Below are 20,731 nucleotides of genomic sequence, written 5' to 3'. Positions count from 1 at the left end.
ATTTTTGCAGATGGAGTTACGAATCTTGACATGAGGTCATTTTGGATTATCTGGGTGGGCCCTAAGAATAATGACTAGTGTTCTTGTAAGAGAAAGACAGAGATTTGACAGAGAAGAGGAGAGAAAATACAGAGAAGGGCAAGTGAAGGACATTTGTTATGGAGCCACAAGCCAAAGGATGCTCAGAGCCATCTGAAGCAGGAAAAGGCAAGGAAGGATTCTTCCCTAGAGCCTCTCAAGGGAGCATACAATACATCTGGCATTCTGTAACAATGAATTCATCACAAAGCAACATAAGACATAATTTTCTATAGGAGCCATCATCCCTTGGATGAGAATGGAGGGGTTACTCTTTACCCAAACTAAAACATGAAAATATCTCACAATCACAACTAGGAGACAAGGATAAACCAGCAGTTCTTCAAAGAGGATAAACCTACCTGCACAATTCCCTCCCCTCTTAGATAAGAATATTTCAGACACTGCCAACTACACCTGGGAGGCTAAGTCCAAATGTGCAGCCAGCCAGGCAGTAGGTCTAGGAAATTCAGAGAAAGCTGCTTACTCCTATTTGTGGTCTAGCTGCAGGGCCAGAATAAAATGGTTCACTTGGGCCTGGTTTCCCTAAAAAGACACAGGTTTCAAATACACCTAGACAGGAGAACAGACAAATAAAACTATGGAATATTCACATAATGGAACATATACAGCAGTCAAACCAAATAAAGCAAGATACAGAACAGTGTGCTATTTTTTGTGTAAGAAAGGAAGGGAAATAATTTATATACATATTTGCCTGAATGCATTAAAAAATACTGAAAGGATGCAAAAAAACCTAGTCAGAGTGGTTAACATATAAGAGAAATGGGGGCAGACATGAGAGTATGGGGACAGGAACAAGAGTAAAATTTCACTTTATGCCTTTTGTATTGTTTAGGTTTTTGAATCAGAAAAATATACTACCAACTCAAAAAAAAAAAAGTCCATTAAAAATAAGAAATTAAAAAAAGGTTATAACAACTCATGTTGCTGGTAGTAAGTAAAATAGTCCATTTGAAGAGGGCACTTTGATAATATAAATCAAGGACCATAAAATTGGCATTTCCTTGGGCCCACTGATTCCACTTCTGAAAGCAATTTATCTAAGGATATAAGATTTGTGTACACACACACACATTCACACAGACGTTCAATGCAGTATTATTTGTCACAGTTAAATTTTTTTTTCAAATCTACATGTAAAATAATAGCAATTCAGTGAAATAAATCATCAAACATTCAAACAAATGTGGGATATCCAGCTGTTAAAAATTATACTATAAAATACAGACTGTAAAGACTACTCAGAGATACAGAAAAATAATATGCATAGTGTATTTTTTAAATTATTCATAGAATTTCCAGTGAAATCTTTAAACCATCTACCCAGTGCAAGGCAGTGAGATAGATGCTGATTTTAAAAGCCAGTTATGAGGCAGTACATAAATTTTAAATCTCACTTTTTGTGCATTTTTAACTAAACTAGAAAGATAAACACCAAAATGAGAGTAGTGATTACCTCTGGATGGTAAGATTGTAGGTGAGATATATTTCCTATACTGAACATATATTACTTCTGCAAAAAGAGAAAAAGCACCACTTTCTAAAATCAGGCTAACAACTCCCAGAATCAAAAATGTGTCTCATTCATCTGTCTCATACCCCTTCCCTGACTCCCAGAACACAAACATGATACCTGCCTCACCCACAGCCATCTTGTGACCATTTAGAAAAGACCAAGAACACTGCAGACACACTCTCCTTAACATCTCTGAGTGCTGAACTAAAGCCACAGCCACCACACATTTCTAAATTTCTTTTATGTGTGTGTGTGTATATATATATATATATTTTTTTTTTTTTTTTCATTTGGCTGCACTGGGTCTTAGCTGTGGCAGGCGGGATCTTTAGTTGTGGCATGTGAGAACACTTGGTTGCACATTGTGGGATCTAGCTCCCTGATCAGGGATTGAACCCAGGCCTCCTGCATTGCAAACAGTCTTAGCCACTGAACCATCACAGAAGCCCCCCAAATTTCTTATTATGTGCAAGAAATAATTCCCTACTTTTTAAAGCCACCATAAGTCAAGTTTTCTGTTACTTGCAGCTGAAAGAATTCGGAGCTGACAGTTAAAGTATTAAATACAGGATATGTTAAGGCTGGTACCAGAAACCCAACATGTTTATTTTGATCCATGAGTAGACTCTGAAGACTGATGTTGTTAACGTCCCACCAGCTTCCTGATCCGTAGTTTTTCTCTGAAGTTCTTGGGAAACGGAGCCCAAGAGATGCTGTTAGTGGGGATTCTAGGTACATAGGGGAGCACTGCCTACAGTGAAGGAAAACCAAACAGTTACTCCTACAGCGTACCATGTAACTCAGCATTTCCAATTCTGAGAATATATCCTAAGAAAAGAATCATAGATGTGATTATAAATATATGCAAATATTCCTCACTAACATACATCAGAGAGCTTCCCAGATGGCCCAGTGATTAAAAAATCATGCCTGCCAATTCAGATGTGGGTTCAATCCCTGTATTGGGAAGATCCCCTGCAGGAGGAAATGGCAACTCACTCCAGTATTCTTGCCTGGAGAATCCCAAGGACAGAGGGAGCCTGGTGGGCTACAGTCCATGGAGTTGCAAAGAGGCAGACACAACTTCGTGAGTAAACAACAACAACAAACATATATTGGAAGCAGAGGTGGGGAAACCTACTATTAAACAATTAGGGTAAGTTGCAGGTTCTAACAGAAAGAGTACTTCAGTAAACAGATAACACAACAATATATAACCTGTGATCCCAATTTAGAAAACTAACAGAAAAAATACACATATGCAATAAAAAAAGATGGAAATGGGTATTCATTAAAATATTGATAGTGCTATCATAAGGGGACAAAATGCCAATATTACTTTATTTTTTGCATTTTTGTCTTTTTTTATTTTCGAAAATGAATTAATTTTCTTATGCAGTTGGTAAGAAAAAAATTTTTTTTTCAAATAGCACCTTCTGATAGAGTAATCTGGGCCCTCTGACCAAGATGCTGGCCTCATCGACAGTAACTCTGTCTAGCATTTGTCTGCAGATCCAAAGGAGTTAACAAGAAACAATTTATTTTTGTGTTTTAAAAATAGACTGATGCCAACAGCTGCAAGCTAAGCTACAGAGAGAGATAAAGAAATCTTGTTTCCAAGTGAATTTGCATTATATAAATGCAATATGTTTTAATTCCATAAATACAGTTTTGACGCTGCCAATTTGAGAAAAATATTGATATTTCCTTAAATAAGTCTATTTCATATTGAAATTCATCCCCTTACATGAAATGGAATGATCCTGCAAACAATAAGAATGAATATTAATCTGCTATGTCATTGGTAAAAAGCAAGTCCATTTATATCCTTGTCTTGGTCCATCAGACTTCATTAATACAGAAAGAGTAGCCACCCAGCAGGTTTGACCTCTTGACTAGCTGAGGACGGGTAGAGCTCAAGCTCTCTCCCATGTCAAATGATAGGGTCCATGTCTCAGCACTACCACTTGCCAGCTGGGTGTCCTGAAGCATATATTTAACCTCTCTGTTTCAGTTTTCTTATCTGTAAAAAATAGAGGAGAGTATCTATTCCCTAGAGTTGCTGTGAGGATGAAATGAGAGAATCCCCACAAGGGCTTAGTTTAGGGCTTGGCCCATAGTAACCTGATAAAAAGTAAGGTCTCTTCTAACTAATATATGTCATCTATATGTGGAAATACATCATGGACCTGGAACATTAGTTTTTTTGTTTTTCACTTTTAGCAAAATAATTCTTGTTAACTAATAGTTTAAATAGTTTAGCTCAAATGGAAATACATAGACTTTGGGGGGGGTGGGAATCTCTTGCTTCCTTTCTTCCGACTTTCCAGCTGTCATCCCAGAAGTATCATGTTCCACTGTTTTAGTTGTCTTCTATTTTTCCATTTCTCCACTGTATATATATTACCTTTGTTCCCAGTTTTATTGAAAGATAATTGATATATATCACTGTATGAATTTAAGGTATACAGCATGGTGGTTTGATTTACATCTACTGTGAAATGATAACCATAAGTAGATTTAGTTAGCATCCATTATCTCATAAAAATACAATAAAAAGAAAAAAAATAAATTTCTCCTTGTGATGAGAACTTAGTGTCTATTCTATTAAAAACCTTCCCATATACCATAGAGCTCTGCCAACTATAATCATCATGTTCTGCATTATAACCCTAATACTTGTTTATTGTACAATTGAAATTTGCACCTTTGATAATGACAAATCTGATCTTTTCCTGTGAGTTTGGTGTAGGTTTGCAATGGGGGAGGGGTGCAGCTTTCCTTTTTTTTTCTTTTTTTAACATTCCACATGTAAATGAGATCATACAGGATTTGTCTTTGTCTGACTTTATTTCACTTAGTATAATGCCTTCAGTATCCATTAATGTATCAGAAATGGTAGAATTTCTTCATTTTTTATGGCTTAATAATATTCCATTGTATTATAATACCAAAATTTCTTTATCTATTCATCCACCAGTGGCCACTTTGGTTGTTTCCATATCTTGGCTATTATAATGCTGCTATGAACATGGGAATGTAGATATCTTTTCCAGTTAGTGTTTTTGTTTCCTGTGTATGTATGTGTATATATATATATATATATATATATATATGTATATTTGATGCTAAAGAGACTACAGCATCCAGGTTTAAGAGTTCATGTTGGATACATATAGCTTACTTCTAAGTACAGTTTTGACATTGTTTACTGTTCCGTATGATAAATGAGATGCTTAGGGAAAACGTGGAATCTTTTAAACAACTGGGAAATGTGCTTCAGCACATGTATTAGAGAAGGTAATTACTCCCAATCACCTTTTCTTATCTAGTTCTTTTTTTAAGATATTGCAACTAATTAAAAAAAAATGATAGTGAAAATAACTGCTACTGTGTATCTGGTATTTTATACCAGGAAGTATCCCATGTGTTTTCATGTATTATCTCATTTAACCCTCACAATTAACCAATAAGATAGATTCTCTTATTATCTCTATTTTTTAGAAAGAAAAAACTGAATCATAAAGAGATGGAAAAGTGCTGAGTCAAGATATAAACATAATAATTACAGTAACAACATAATAACATAATAATCACATCAAAACAGCAGCATCATTAAATTCCTGTGATGTGTCAAACAGCACTGAATGCTTTCACAATCATCTCCTATTTACAACAACCTTGTATTATTTCCATTTAGTGGATGAGAAAACTGAGTACTTAAATAAATTAGCTAAGGCAAGATGCAGGTCTGTCTGGCCTCAAAGACCGTCTCTCCAGGCAAATGCCTTGGCAGAGGGTAGCAGGAAGGCTTATCAGATCCCTGAAGCTCTCCACCTGGTCATAGGATGTTGGAGAGCCCAGGACTTCAGAATTATCAGATCCAAGTCCCTCACTTGAAAGGTGTGGGAAGGGAGGCCCAGAGAGAGAGAGGACAAAACTTGCATAAGGCAGTGAAAGAGCCAGAACTAAAACCCAGGTCTCCCGACCTCCACCAGGACTGTGTTTTTGCGGTGACGTGGTGAGGCCCTCTCATGCTGAGTCAGCCATCTCAGACACTGAAAGCAGGAAGGGGGGACCCTGACAGCTGCAGGGGTGGCACCAGTCTGTCCTCTCTCCCTCTGCTCCCTCCTGACCATGCGGGATGATGTACATGGTCCTGGCACAGTCAGAACTAGATAGAGTAGAGAAGCAAAGCCAGGAGGCACCCTGGTGCCCTTCCATAATCTACCCAGAGCCAACTTCCCAACATGATTCTCCTAAAATAGATAAAAATCAATGGAGAAGGATTGGTTCAGGCGTATCTGGGTCTCCCTTACAGACATAAAACACAACAAAGCCCAGGTCTTTGAATCAGCAAATCCCCTGAATTTTTTCTGACTAAATGCACATCTTTCCTAGTTTCTGTACTGGATAAAAACAAACTGCCTTATACAGAAATCTTAAAAAGAGACTTTTGGAGGTGTTGAATTAAAATTCATCCAGGATTATGTAATCCTTGAAATACAACAGTTGTTTGCTCTGCTTTGATTTCTAAGCTTTCTTTTGATGACAAATATTAATATTTATCATTTTTCTGATGTTGGGCTAATGAGAATCTTAAGTGTCTCACTTCTTAAGTGAGAAGGCATTTAAATACTACAGTATGGTAGATGTGTTTTCTAACTTACAGTTCTTTGTATTGAATGTCAACTCGCATTTATTCTTTTGTGTGCTGAATCCTGGACAGTTGTTCACCAACATTTTTGGTAAACTTTATATGGTGGGAACCACTAGCCTCTCCATTTATTTCATTGCCAAATATGAGACTTCCCCCCAAAACGCAATAAAATGAGAAACATCTAGCTATGACCTTCAAAGTGAAAACTAGTATAACTACTTGACAGGAAGTAGACAGAGCAAAATTCTAGATTTAATGACAGTGCCCATAGGTAATTTATTGAGTGCTGACTACACATCAGGCACTGTGCAAGGCAGTTTTTATATCAACACATCTCATGAATCCTCACAAAAACTCTTAAGAGTTAAGTAGTATTATCATCTTTGTTTTACAGAAAAACGAGACTCAGAGAGGTTGAGTACTTTGCTCAAGATTACACAGCTAATGAGAAGGAAAGCCAGCAGTCAGCGCTCAGAACCAGACAGTAGGCTCCTCTCCATACTCCCTTCCTATGAGCCCCTCCTTGACTCCCCAGCATTTGACAATTCTTATTACCCGCACAACATCAATGACCCATCTGTTTGGAGCAGCAGCCACAGCATGACCCAGACTTTCAGATCTTGATGGTAATGAGGAGCCAAAACTCATTCTGTCTACCATGGGCCAGGGGATAGGACCAATGAGGTCCCTGCCCTCAGGTAGCAAACTTTCTCAAGAGGGAAAAGAGATAATATTAACACAATATACAAGGTGTAATCTCCAATAAGGAGAGGAAATGAGTTTCTGTACATGTTCAGAGAAATAGTAAGAGGAACTTAGGTCTGAAACTGCTGTAGATTTTACTTACTATACTCTCCATTCTGGTATGACCTAAATCAAATCCCTTATGATTATGCAGTGGAAGTGACAAATAGATTCAAGGGATTAGATCTGCTAAGACAGAGTGCCTGAAGAACTATGGACGAAGATCTGTGACATTGTACACGAGAAAGTGATCAAGACCATCCCCAAAAAAAAGAAATGCAAAAAGGCAAAATGGTTGTCTGATGAGGCCTTATAAATAGTTGAGAAAAGAATAGAAGCGAAAGGCAAAGGAGAAAAGGAAAGATATACCCATCTGAATGCAGAGTTCCAAACAATAGCAAGAAGAGATAAGAAAGCCTTCCTCAGTGATCAATGCAAAGAAATAGAGGAAAACAATAGAATAGGAAAGACTATAGAGATCTCTTCAAGAAAATTAGAGATAGCAAGGGAACATTTCATGCAAAGATGAGCACAATAAAGGACAGAAATGGTATGGATCTAACAGAAGCAGAAGATATTAAGAAGAGTTGGCAAGAATACACAGAAGAACTATACAAAAAAGATTTCAATGACACAGATAACCATGATGGTATGATCGCTCACCTAGAGCCAGACATCCTGGAATGTGAAGTCAAGTGGGCCTTAGGAAGCATCACTACAAACAAAGCTAGTGGAGGTGATGGAATTCCAATTGAGCTATTTCAAATCCTGAAAGATGATGCTGTGAAAGTGCTGCACTTAATATGCCAGCAAATCTGGAAAACTCAGCAGTGGCCACAGGACTGGAAAAGGTTAGTTTTCATTCCAATCCCAAAGAAAGGCAATGCCAAAGAATGTTCAAACTACTGCACAATTGCAATTATGCTAGCAAACTAATGCTCAAAATTCTCCAAGCCAGGCTCCAACAGTACATGAACCCAGAACTTCCAGATTTCAAGCTAGATTTAGAAAAGGCAGAGGAACCAGATATCAAATTGCCAACATCCATTGGATCACAGAAAAAGCGAGAATTCCAGAAAAACAACTACTTTTGCCTTATTTTTTTTTTTTTTTTTTTTACTTTTGCCTTATTGACTACACCAAAGCCCTTGACTGTGTGGATCACAACAAACTGTGGAAAATTCTTAAAGATATGGCAGTACCAGACCACCTGACCTGCCTCCTGAGAAATCTGTATGCAGGTGAAAAAGTAACAGTTAGAATTGGACATGGAACAATGGACTGGTTCCAAATTGGGAAAGGAGAACGTCAAGGCTGTATATTGTCTTGATGAAGGTGAAAGAGGAGAGTAAAAAAGCTAGCTTAAAACTCAACATTCAAAAAACGAAGATCATGGCAGCCAGTCTCATCATTTGATTGCAAGTAGATGCAGAAACAATGGAAACAGTGACAGACTTCATTTTGGGAGGCTCCAAAATCACTGCAGATGCTGACTGCAGCCATGAAATTAAAAGACACTTGCTACTTGGAAGAAAAGCTATGACCAACCTAGATAGCATGCTAAAAAGCAGAGACATTACTTTGTTGACAAAGGTCCATCCGATCAAAGCTATGGTTTTTCCAGTAGTCATGTATGGATGTGAGATGGATCATAAAGAAAGCTGAGCGCTGAAGAACTGATGCTTTAGAACTGTGGTGTTGGAGAAGGCTCTTGAGAGTCCCTTGGACTGCAAGGAGATCCAACCATTCCATCCTAAAGGAAATCAGTCCTGAATATTCACTGGAAGGACTGATGCTGAAGCTGAAACGCCAATACTCTGGCCACCTGATGTGAAGAACTGACTCATTGGAAAAGACCCTGATGCTGGGAAAGATTGAAGGTAGGAGGAGAAGGGGACGACAGAGGATGAGATGGTTGGATGGCGTCACTGACTCAATGGACATGAGTTTGAGTAAGTTCCGGGAGTTGGTGATGGACAGGGAAATCTGGTGTGCTGCAGTCCATGGGGTTGAGAAGAGTCGGATACGACTCAGAGACTGAACTGAACCGAAGAATGTAATATTTATATATATAAATATTGTTACATTTTACCTACTTCTCAGGTGGTGCTAGTGGTAAATAATATGATTGCTAATGCAGGAGACCTAAGAGACACAAGTTCGACCCCTGGGTTAGAAAGATCCTCTGAAGAAGGGAATGGCAACCCACTCCAGTATTCTTGCCTGGAGAATCCCACGGACAGAGGAGTATGGTAGGTTACAGTCTATAGGTTCACAAACAGTCAGACATGACTATATATATATATATATACATATATCTGAATCATTTTGTTGTAGAGCAGAAATTAACCTAACATTGTAAATCAACTCTATTTTAACTTAAAAAAAATAGTATGGGAACACAGTGGAAGCTATAAGGATCTAGAACACTGCTATTCCAAGGGTGACCCATGGTTCCACATCTGCAGCACCTGGGAGCCAGCTAGAAGTGCAGAAGCTTCTGGCCAAACCACGCTTGCATATAATTCCAGGAAGGCCCTGACACACAAGGGCTGGACTCAGCTGTTTCATCTGCACTAGGAAGCCAAACACAGCTAATTCCTCTGGGCCAGGGAGACCTTGGTCTGTTGCCTTGTGGAAGTTCAAGAGATGAGAGGAAGTGGTAGCTTAGAGGAAGCATTCTGTCCTGCAAACAGAGGCCAGAGAGGGCCTCAGCTGCAGATTTATCTGTGGCCGCTGTCTACTGGCCTTGCTTTTACCCCCTCAGCTGGCAGAACCCAACTGGGAGCCACCTGTTGTTTTTGTAGCCCCAGCATCACTTCCCTGTTGATGAAGGCATCAACACTTCACAGTAATCAGGCCTCTCTGTGTGTAGAGCCAAGTAAGCTGTGCCCAGCACAACCTCAGAGGCACCATCTACATGCATATTTGTGGAATGAAAAACCAAAACACCACCTTGCCTTCCCCTCCACCCAACCATCCTCTTGTTGATTTACCCCTTCCATGCCCTCCGCATTTGTTTCTCTCTTTCCCTTTCTGTCTCCCTTGTGTCTCTGTCTCTCCCTCCCGCTTTCCCCTGACCTCCTGCAGATTACTACCTCTTCCTTCACTAGGCTTGTTCCTGGAAGAGGTTGGACAGAGACTGACGGTACTTCAGGATTTAGAGAAACAATCTTATTCTAGCAGGTTCTAGCCCCTTCCTCTGCCTGTCCTCAGGGCTCCAAGCACACACACAAAATCCAGCCTCGAGGCATCACTCAAGCATCTACTGACATGACCAAATAGGTTCTGTCCTGCAGTGGACGTGGAGGGAAATAGCAGTGAGTTTTTTGTTGTTGTTTTTTTTTAACTGAAGACACACAAAGGAGACTTCACGTCTTGCAGAAAATAAAAATTTTGTTCTTATCACATAAAACAAACTTAGCAATTAAATGACTGCAGACCATACTCTCCTCCAGCCTGTGCCCAACTAAAATATGCATGCATTAAACCTCATGAGGAAGCACTGATACTTCAACATTATCTATGATGGGTTTTAGTTCCAAGAGCTGTGAGCCTGAGAAACTGAAAAATACACTGAATTTTAATGGAACTCTGATTTTTAATAAAAATAAATAAATCCATAATGAGGAACACTAGTAAACACAAAATGATTCAGGGTCTTTTAAGTTCCAGAATACGGTCAATGAGTGCCTTCTGTGAACCTCTTAACCAGTTTCTCAATTTTCTTTTCTTTTCCTTCTTATTTATCATTATAAGAAAACCTTAGGATACATGTAAATTCACCCCAAATATGTAATATTTAAATTGTATTAAACCCTTCAGCAAATCACTTTTCCCTTATTTTTCCCTCAAATTTAGAAAAAGCTTAGATTTTTTTGCCATCAAATTAAGAGTCAATTGCTGCAAGAAATATACTTCTTTGCCCATAAAGCTCAAATTTTTACAAATGATTGGAATAAGTTCAGCACTTCACATGTGAGACATGAGCAAAAACAGTGGAAATAAAGGAAGCCTATTTCATTTAGTATTCAAAACTATCTGAATATTCAAAAGCCTATTTCACCTAGTATTCAAAACATGATAAGGAAACATGGAGCAGGATGCAAAATGTGGTTTTTTACTAGTAACACCAAGAATAAAACCAAAGCTGCCATGTACTGAATGCCAATTACTGTATCAAGCACAATAACCCTTTCCAGGGGTGACCTCATTCAAAATTTAAAACATGATTAAAGCAACAGAAATTATTACCCCCCCGCCCCGCCATTTCACAGAGAATAAGGAAACTGAGGCTCAAAGAAATTAGGTCATTTTCCCCAATGTCACACAGCAAGTAAGTGATAAAACCAAGTTTAGAATTCAGGTCTTCTGCTCTCTAGAGTCCACTCTCTTAATGATCTCTCACCTAGAACACTGAAGAATCTCCTAAGTACCTGCTTGCTACTCAAAGTATAGTCCATGGACCAGCAGCATCAGCCTGTTAGAAACACTGAATTTCTGGCCCACGGAATTTCTGATTCTGCTGAATCAGTCTACACATTTCAGAAGTAGCAGGAGATTCAAATATACATTAAAGAAACACAGGCCTATCTGCTTTTCTCACATCAACTACGACCTCTCAGAAATTCATCATCTATACTGCACCCAAACTCTTTAAAAAATAAATCAAATAATTTTATTTGTCCCCTTAAGATTTCCCTGGTAGCTCAACTGGTAAAGAATCCACCTGCAATGCAGAAAATCCCGGTTCCATTTTGGGTTGGGATGATCCCCTAGAGAAGGGATAGGCTACCCAAGGCTATAGGATACCAGCCTATCAGGTATTCTTGGGCTTCCCTGGTGGCTCAGCTAGCAAAGAATCCTCCTACAATGAGGGAGACCTGGGTTCAATCCCTGGGTTGAGAAGATCCCCTGGAGAAGGGAACTGCTACCCACTCCAGTATTCTGGCCTGAATGTGGACTGTATAGTTCATGGGGTCACAAAGAGTCAGACACAACTGAATGGCTTAAAAAAAAAAAAGATGTTTAAATGGTCTCACAAATACCTTTGAATAAAGTTTGGAATTCTTTTACAATACAGGTAACTGGACTCTGCAAACTATCACCCATGCCTGCCTCTGCAGCCTCATCTCTCCCTTTCAATGATTTGTATTTCCCAAGCACAGAGACCTTTCTGCTTATCAAGTCCCAACACACTCTATCCTCCTTCCTTCTCTCCTTCAAGTTCTTCACTGCTTAGGATATACAACCAGGATCACCTCTGTGTCAGTAGCATTCAAGGCTGCATCTCCAACACATAGCAGTGCAGCGCCTGGCACAGAGCTAGAAGCAGGGTAAATGTGCTCAGTAACTACATTAAGATAACCTGACTGGGGGCCTTGACTGTTTCCTTCATTCCTCTTCTCTTTGCTCTTGCTATGGTCTTCATTTTGTTGGTGGTGCTTTAATATTTATTTAATTGGCTGCGCTGGGCCTTAGTTGCAGCACGTAGGATCTTTAGTTGCAGCATACAGGACTCTTAGTTGTGGCATGCGGGATCTAATCCCCTGAAAACCAGGGATTAAACCCAGGCCCTTTGCACTGACTGTGGAATCTTAGTCACAGAACCCCAGGGAAGTCCCCTATGATCCTCATTCTGTTTCTCCTTTCCTGTCCCCTATATCACCGGTTTTCTGGGACTTCCCTAGTGGTCCAGGGGTTAAATCTCTGCGTTTCCACTGCAGGGGGTGTCAGTTCAATGCCTAGTGGGGGAATTAAGATCCCACATGCTGCCTGGCCAAAAAGAAAAAGAGCAAACCCCTTTTCCGTCAGTAACCTCATGACCATTGAAGTTGTCAGCTTTAGAAAGTAGCACTGCCGTGTCCACATGGCCATTGCCCTGGGCTTACTCATCAGCTAGATGACAACTGCTTCACTTTAACCCTGAGGCTCCTGAGATAGGCCCAGTCCTTTCTAGAAGTGGACACAAGGCCCCACTGACAGTCAGCCGCTTTTCAACCCCAGATTTCACATATAGATGAAACCAGAGATCAGGCACCTCTCAGCAGGCAATGCAGAGCCAAAAGCTTCACTATCTGCCTACGCAAGAGAGTTTCACTGGGCTGACAAGATGGGTTATCAAGCGTTGCAGTTAACTACACTTTTTTCCTGAAGATTGATTTATTTTTGGTTCTACTGGGTCTTTGTCTGCATGCAGGCTTTCTCTAGTTGTGGCTGGGGTGGGGGTGTCTACTCTTTGTTGCAATGCATGGGCTTCTCACTGCAGTGGATTCTCTTGTTGTAAAACACAGGCTGTAGGCGCATGGCCTTCTTGGTTGCAGCACAGGGGCTCAGTAACTGTGGCTCCTGGGCTCCAGAGCACTGGCTCAGTAGTTGTGGCACATGGGGCTTAGTTGCTCTGTGGCATGTGGGAACCTGAACAACCAGAAATCAAACCAGTGAGCCCTGCATTGGCAGGCAGATTCTCAACAACTAGACCACCAGGGAAGCCCTAACTTCATATTTTATATGTGTTCACCAAGCTTGCTACTCTAAGAAAACAAATGACAGACACTTTTATAAAATAGGGATCTACCTCTAGTTTAAATCTTGAGTAAATATATTTTCATAAACAACTTTACATTAATAATAACAAAAATAAGATCTATTCATCTATTGAATGCAAGCTACTGAGTGCCTGAAAATATACTCAAAGCTTTAAACACACTATCTTATTTAATTTTTATCATCACTTTATAAGGTACAAGTGCTTATTATCCCTATTTTACAGAAGAGGAAACCAAAGGTTTAGTAACATGCTGAAGAGGCAGGGCTGGGATTTGAATCACAGGCTTCAGACTACTCTCTGTGCTTTGCTATTTGAATCACTTTCTCATCTTAGAAGTCACAGACCTGGACATTCCCAAAGAAACAATCCCTCAGAGGATGACCTCAAAGGCTGAAATTTTTCTCTGCAATGTAGACATTGAAAGCAACCTGCTACAGCTAGTATTTCAAAGCTGCACTTCAACATTAAAAGAGAAAACTGAGATTCAAGGAGGAAATGTGGGAACAGAGCTCAAAGGTGCTTATGAATGCAATTCCACAAATATTTTTTCAGTGTCTACCAGTGGTCAAGCAGTATGCTGGAAGATGATTGATCAGACTGTCATTTAGACAAAAGCTGGTGGGACACGGGTGATGAGCAGAACATGTTCCATAGTGACTATCTCAGGAATGTTTAGCCAGTAATTTAAAAAACTGCTGCTTTAATTTTTATATGTATTTATTAATATTTGGCTATGCATGGTCTTAGTTGCGGCATGCAAGATCTAGTTCCCTGATCAGGGGATGAACCCAGGCACCCTGCTTTGGGAGCACAGACTTTCAGTCACTGGACCACCAGGGAAGTCTCTAGAACTGCTACTTTATTATCTAATCATGAAAAAACCATCTTTCAGACATGACAGGTGAGAATCATCTACTTTATTATCTGTGAATACATAACTGAAAGGACCAATGTGTCTTCTAAAACAAAAGTTTTGTATAATTCAAACAACTCCTGTGTTCATTTATGATAACCTGTATTAAAGGATTCGATTTCAAATGTATGTGAATGCAAACACAATGTCAGATTTTGTTATCATGTCTCAAAGGACAAAAGAGAAAAAAATAACAGCCAAAACAAGACTAAATTCCCAAAATACAAAAGGAACATCCTGAAGCTGCATGTACATAAAAAGACAGGGACACAGAAACATTTCCTAAAGCATTCCACCAAAAATTATAGGAACAAGGCAAGGACAAGGGTACTAAGTAAAAGAAAGCATGAGCCTAAAAGGTTACATCATACAGTACTATGGGGGCTTCCCTCATGGTCAGACAGTAAAGAATCTGCCTGCACTGCAGGAGACCCAGGTTCGACCCCTGGGTTGGGAAGATGCCCTGGTGAAGAAAATGGCAATCTACTCCAGTATTCTCCCTGGAGAGTCCCATGGACAGAGGAGCCTGGTGGGCTACAGTCCATGGGATCAAAAAGAGTCAGACATGAATGAATGACTAATACCACCACAGCTACTACTACTACTACAGGACTATGAGGCCTCCAGAACCCTGTCTCCTTGCAGAACCAGAATATTTCTGACAAAGACATGATATGAGGACTGTGAAACATGATGTATCTCACTCCCCTCATTTTTTTTACTTCCCTAATTTTTAAAATGAAAAAGTTAATTAGTTTATAAGGTCATTCTAGCCCTACCCCTTAGCTACTTTTCATCCACAAGGCCCTATATCTAAAGGGAGATGAGCATATAAAAATACTCAAAAAACACTTACTGAATTAATGAAATATTACAACCTTACCAATAATAAGGGTGGGCGCAAGGAGGGCCGAGAGGAGCTACTCCATGTTCAAGGTCAGGAGGGGAGGCTGTGAGGAGGTACCCCTCATCCAAGGTAAGGAGCAGTGGTTGTGCTTTGCTGGAGCAGCCGTGAAGAGATACTCCACGTCCAAGGTAAAAGAAACCCAAGTGAGATGGTAGGTGTTGTGAGAGGGCATCAGAAGGCAGACACACTGAAACCATAATCACAGAAAACTAGCCAATCTGATCACACGGACCACAGCCTTGTTTAACTCAATGAAACTAAGCCATGCCATATGGGGCCACATTTCATTATAGGGGATTGGAATGTTAAAGTAGGAAGTCAAGGAACATCTGGAGTAACAGGCAAATTTGGCCTTGGAATACGGAATGAAGCAGGGCAAAGGCTAATAGAGTTTTGCCAAGAGAACGCATTGGTCATAGCAAACACCCTCTTCCAACAACACAAGAGAAGACTCTACACATGGACATCACCAGATGGTCAACACTGAAATCAGATTGATTATATTCTTTGCAGCCAAAGATGGAGAAGCACTATACGGTCAGCAAAAACAAGACCGGGAGCTGACTGTGGCTCAGATCATGAACTCCTTATTGCCAAATTCAGACTTCAACTGAAGAAAGTAGGGAAAACCACTAGACCATTCAGGTATGACCTAAATCAAATCCCTTACAATTATACAGTGGAAGTGAGAAATAGATTTAAGGGACTAGATCTGATAGACAGAGTGCCTGATGAACTATGGACAGAGGTTCATGACATTGTACAGGAGACAGGGATCAAGACCATTCCCAAGAAAAAGAAATGCAAAAAAGTAAAAAGGCTGTCTGGGAGGCCTTACAAATAGCTGTGAAAAGAAGAGAAGTGAAAAGCAAAGGAGAAAAGGAAAGATACAAGCATCCGAATGCAGAGTTCCAAAGAATAGCAAGGAGACATAAGAAAGCCTTCCTCAGCGATCAATTAAAGAAATAGAGGAAAACAAGAAAATGGGAAAGCCTAGAGAGCTCTTCAAGAAAATTAGAGATACCAAGGGAACATTTCATGCAAAGATGGGCTTGATAAAGGACAGAAATGGTATGGACCTAACAAGCAGAAGATATTAAGAAGAGGTGGCAAGAATACACAGAAGAACTGTACAAAAAAGATCTTCACAACCAAGATAATCATGATGGTGTGATCACTCACCTAGAGCCAGACATCCTGGAATGTGAAGTCAAGTGGGCCTTAGAAAGCATCACTATGAACAAAGCTAGTGGAGGTGATGGAATTCCAGTTGAGCTATTTCAAATCCTGAAAGATGATGCTGTGAAAGTGCTGCATTCAATATGCCAGCACATTTGGAAAACTCAGCAATGGCCACAGGACTGGAAAAGGTCAGTTTTCATTCCAATCCCAAAGAAAGGCAATGCCAAAGAATGCTCAAACTACCACACAATTGCACTCATCTCACACGCTGTAAAGTCATACTCAAAATTCTCCAAGCCAGGCTTCAGCAATACATGAACCGTGAACTTCCAGATGTTCAAGCTGGCTTTAGAAAAGGCAGAGGAACCAGAGATCAAATTGCCAACATCTGCTGGATCATGGAAAAAGCAAGAGGGTTCCAGAAAAACATCTCTTTCTGCTTTATTGACTATGCCAAAGCCTTTGACTGTGTGGATCACAATAAACTGTGGAAAATTCTGAAAGAGATGGGAATACCAGACCACCTGACCTGCCTCTTGAGAAACCTATATGCAGGTCAGGAAACAACAGTTACAACCGGACATAGAATAACAGACTGGTTCCAAATAGGAAAAGGAGTACGTCAAGGCTGTATACTGTCACCCTGCTTATTTAACTTATATGCAGAGTACATCATGAGAAACACGAGGCTAGAAGAAGCACAAGCTGGAATCAAGATTGCCAGGAGAAATATCAATAACCTCAGATATGCAGATGACACCACCCTTATGGCAGAAAGTGAAGAGGAACCAAAAAGCCTCTTGATGAAAGTGAAAGAGGAGAGTGAAAAAGTTGGCTTAAAGCTCAACATTCAGAAAACTAAGATCATGGCATCTGGTCCCATCACTTTATGGGAAATAGATGGGGAAACAGTGTCAGACTTAATTTTGGGGGCTCAAAATCACTACAGATGGTGACTGCAGCCATGAAATTAAAAGACGCTTACTCCTTGGAAGGAAAGTTATGACCAACCTAGATAGCATATTCAAAAGCAGAGACATTACTTTGCCAACAAAGGTCCGTCTAGTCAAGGCTATGGTTTTTCCAGTGGTCATGTATGGATGTGAGAGTTGGACTGTGAAGAAAGCTGAACGCCGAAGAATGCTGATGCTTTTGAACTGTGGTGTTGGAGAAGACTCTTGAGAGTCCCTTGGACTGCAAGGAGATCCAACCAGTCCTTTCTAAAGGACATCAGTCCTGGGTGTTCATTGGAAGGACTGGTGCTGAAAATGAAACTCCAATACCTGGCCACCTCATGCGAATAGTTGACTCATTGGAAAAGACCCTGATGCTGGGAGGGACTGGGGACAGGAGGAGAAGGGGATGACAGAGGATGAGATGGCTGGATGGCATCACCGACTCGATGGCCATGAGTAAACTCCGGGAGTTGGTGTTGGACAGGGAGGCCTAGCATGCTGTGTTTCTTGGGGTAGCAAAGAGTCGGACATGACTAAGCGACTGAACTGACCAATAATAAGAAACAAGACTTCACAACAATCGGTACTGGTCTGTGGCCTAAAAGAACAAGTTAGGAGAGAAACCATTATATAAACAGCTTCACATCTCGTGTTCCTGCTAGTTGACTGTTGGTAGAATGAAAATAACCCAGGACTTGGAAAGAAAACATTTAGATCTAGTCTCATGTCTGACATAAACCAACTGTGTGACCTCTGGCAAACTGCTTTACTACCTGGGCCAGTTACCTGTTCTCTAAAATAAGGGTATTATAAAACTATTTATAGCTAACATTTGTGAAACGTGTACTATATGACAGGACTGTTCTGATTTTTGCCTCAGATAAATGAAGCGATACCATTTAGTGTCTAACTACAAAGACAACATGGTACAATGGAAAGATTCCATACTCTCAAAGGCTGGGCTCCCTGTACGTTTTTCTAAGCAGAGACTGTCAAGAAGACAGGGTTACAATGTTGGTACTTCTATTCACTTCCATTCACTAGCAAGAGAAGGGGACGACAGAGGATAAGTTGATTGGATGGCATTACCGACTCAATGCACATGAGTTTGAGCAAGTTTGGCAAGTTGGTGATGGATTGGGAAGCCTGGCACGCTGCAGTCCGTGGGTCCCCTGGGGTGCAGAGTCGGACTCGACAGAGCGACTGAACTGAACTGATTCACTAGATGAGTTAACTTCGCCACATTGCTTAATTTTCCTAGCCTTAGATTTCTAACATGGAAAATGCACATGACAATGGCCGTTCCTCTCATATAGCTCTTGAGAAGATTAAACTACAATAACTAAAAGTAATGTCTATTTATAAGACAGATATTACATTTTATTACTAGATGTGTGACCGCAGACAATTCATCTTCGCAAGTTTTTTTACTCATCTACAGATATGAGATACAGTATTCACTATTTGCAAACATGCATATCCCTACCTAATATACTTAGAAGAGCGTATACAATAATCTCCTATACTTAATACTTGAAGAACGTAAACAATCAACAAAAACATATTTACTAAACCTATCGCAATAGACTCGGCTCAAGATTGGCAGCCAAAAACGCAGCGCCAAGTGGAAGTTGTAGTTCCGCGTCAAGGAGCTGCTCCACGCAACGGCTGAAGTGAAACTTCATCTACCAGGAGACACCTCACCACGCCAAATGGCAGGCTGGGAGGTGGAGTACCAGCCCTCCGGGAAGCAAGAAGAGAGACTGCAACTCCCAGAAGCCTCCGCGATCCGGGCCGCCGGCGAGAAGATGGAGCCAGAAAGTGGAGAGTTCAGGTACACCTTAACAGATGTGCGCTGGGGCCGCCTGCGGCAGTCCGGAACCCGGCAAGTTTCAGAGCCTTTCTAAAACAACCTCTGGCCGTACTTTGTGCTGGTTCGCAGCACGTTTTTCAGAGACCCACAGTAATAAAGCTGTAAGTTTGCAAGGGGCAAGCTTTCACAGGCAAGACTTCATTTACATTTCAACTCCTGGCAGCTCCTTAGGCCACTTGGGCAGGGAGCGTTGAGCTCTTTTTTCCTAGGTATGCACTGTGAGTGGCTGGTCATACAGCAAAGGCAGAATTTGATCCTAGAGAGGAGGCTGCAAATCCAGCTCGTTTCACTGACCGACTTTTTTTTCCCTACATGAACATACCTTTAAAATCCCCACATGTTTTCATACATTAAGCCATAAAAAGATGTAAGGAAGTCCAACAAAGTACTGATTTTTCTCCTCTTATAATGAATTATTTTTTTGTGTTTCTTAAATATTAAATGTAAAACTGTCTCCCAAAATATTGCCTGCCCTGTACCCTGCTCGGCTCTTCTGGACACGTGTTCAAACCACCCCCCTCCACCGCGGGAACCAAGAGCTGGGTGTTTTAACACTGACCGTTAGCTGTTGCAGCAGAAGGTCCTGCTACTTAACAGTGAAACTGAAAACGATCTAAAGTGACCAGTGCCAACTACACCACCAGGACCGGGAGGTGGGGCCTCCCTGGAACCGCTGGCGTGACCCCATACCTCAGTTTACCCACTTATAAAATACAGCAGAAGAGGAGCAGGTTAGGATTAGGGCCAATGCTCAGGAACAAGCCATGTAAAGGCTCGGTGACGTGGGAAGGTCCTCTGGACAGACCCCCACCACGTCCCAACTAGCTGCGAGGACCCAGTTAGACTCCGCCCCACTGGGCCGCCGGAGTAAGGACCAGACGCGTGTGGAAACCCGGGCCTGCGCCACAGAAACGCCGTTCGACTTGGGCTTGCCCACAGCCCCTACCTTCCAAGATCTTGGCAGCTGAGAAGTAAAGGCAGAGGGAGGGAGCGCGGGGCAGGAACAGCGCCTGGGCTTGTGCCCACGGGGGTGGCTGCCTGACGTTCCTGGGAGCAGAGGGCAAAAAGTCCCGCGACTGGACGGAACAGAGCAGGGACTACAACTCCCAGATGCCTGTACAGTATGGAAGGGACCCAAGATGGCTACCCGTCCGGGGATAGGGCCGCGGGCCAATAGGCGCAGAGCACGCGCCTTCACCAGGCCAATCAGAAGCTATAGTAACAAAATCCCTGTTTAGGGGTCGGGAACACTGTCCCTCTCTGAAGAGAAGCTGAGGTGAGAATCTCCTCATTAAGAGTTTCGTCATAGTTCACACAGTTTTTTTTTT

General features: G+C 41.1%; 1 long non-coding RNA gene across 4 annotated transcripts in view; it reads right to left on the bottom strand.

Moving 5' to 3' along the window:
- The window catches only part of LOC138984687 (uncharacterized), a 583,105-nt gene extending 562,591 nt beyond the window's left edge, over window positions 1–20,514 (bottom strand). For all 4 annotated transcript variants that reach the window (XR_011461950.1, XR_011461951.1, XR_011461953.1 and 1 more), the window contains exon 1: window positions 20,350–20,514. This is a non-coding gene — a long non-coding RNA (uncharacterized lncRNA). The remainder of the gene's footprint in view (window positions 1–20,349) is intronic.
- Window positions 20,515–20,731: the final 217 nt, after the last annotated feature.

The sequence above is a fragment of the Bos mutus genome, chromosome 22 (assembly GCF_027580195.1).
Source record: "Bos mutus isolate GX-2022 chromosome 22, NWIPB_WYAK_1.1, whole genome shotgun sequence".
NCBI classification, from domain to species: Eukaryota; Metazoa; Chordata; class Mammalia; order Artiodactyla; family Bovidae; genus Bos; species Bos mutus.
This window is presented reverse-complemented; position numbering and strand designations above follow the sequence as displayed.